Raw genomic sequence first — 1,373 nt, forward strand, 5'->3', positions numbered from 1 at the left:
AAGCTAAGGTTGACAGTGAAAAAGAAAGGCTAAGCGAAGTAGGCATTGCTAATAGACTGGAGTTCTACCTTGCAAAGGTTAAGCAGATGGAAGAATTTGCTCAAGAGCTAGAAAAGGAAAAGGCTGATCAAAAGAAGAGATTGAGAGAACAACTTCTAGCCTTCATCATGAAAGAAAAGTTCTACTCTGCTGAAGAATCTCATTTTAAAGAGTGGCCTTTAATAGCTTTGAAGCATGAGGCTGAAAGGATCCAAAAAGTCAAAAATGATCCTTCAAAGAAGAAAACTGCTCCAAACTGGAGTAAGTACAAAAGGCTCATTGCTGATCTCACTGCTGAGTATAAAAGAAAGAAAAGGGAGTTGGTGGATGCCAAGATAGACACTGCTGAAGCCATATCAAAATGGTCTAGGCAGCAAACAGATGAAGCCTATGAAAGGCTGAAGAATAGAAAAACTGCTGAATCAAGGGCTGCACAGAAACGAGAACAAATGTTGAAACTTGAACAGCAGATAGACAACCTCAAAACAGTGCTGAAAACAGCAGACAACCTTACTCTTGAGACAAACCAAGAAGAAGGTAAACAGCTGACTGAGGCAGAGGTTAAAGAAAAAGAAGCACAGTACTTCAAAGACATCATCATGAAAATGGGTCTGAAAGAAGGCAACTCAACAAAGCTTCAGAGCCTGTTTGAAAACGCATTAAACAAATCTGCATCACTAAACACTGCAACAAATACTTCAGAGATTGACAGGCAAGAACTCATTGAACAAGAAACTGTAGATGACATAGCTGCAGCAAACAATGTCATTGAAGAAGCCCTCAAAAGAATGTCTGATAGTTTGCATGTGTTTTCAAGGCCATCATCTCTCAACTCATCAGGAAATAAATCTCTCCCAAGAAACCCATTAGGCTTTAAAATACTAAAGTGGATGTCTGATCAAAAGACCCACGTATTGACTTTGGTCAGAGCCAATGGTGAGGTGAAGCATATATCAAGGAAAGAAGTACTAGGCCTTAGTGTTCAAGATTTGCAGGATCTCCTTGAGCTTTCACTATGCAGTGATGAAGATGACCAGAGTGCCAAAGAATTTGAAGCTGAATTCAAAGAACAAGCTAAGGTACTCTTGATGAGAAATAAAGGTCCTGAATAAGGAAGGGTTTTGGCATTATCTGTTCCAGGGGGAGATTGTTGGGATTGAACCCTAACAGAGGAACAGATAATGTAAAGCCAAAACCGGATCCCATCAGTGGACACTTAATAAGCAGCAGTTTACTCTAATCTCTCCCCTTGACAATGGTTATCTAACAACTGATGGATGATTAAGTGCTGCTCAACTACAACAACTATGATTATCTAACAACTGCTGAAGACA

This window comes from Helianthus annuus, chromosome 10 (assembly GCF_002127325.2).
Source record: "Helianthus annuus cultivar XRQ/B chromosome 10, HanXRQr2.0-SUNRISE, whole genome shotgun sequence".
Taxonomy (NCBI): Eukaryota; Viridiplantae; Streptophyta; class Magnoliopsida; order Asterales; family Asteraceae; genus Helianthus; species Helianthus annuus.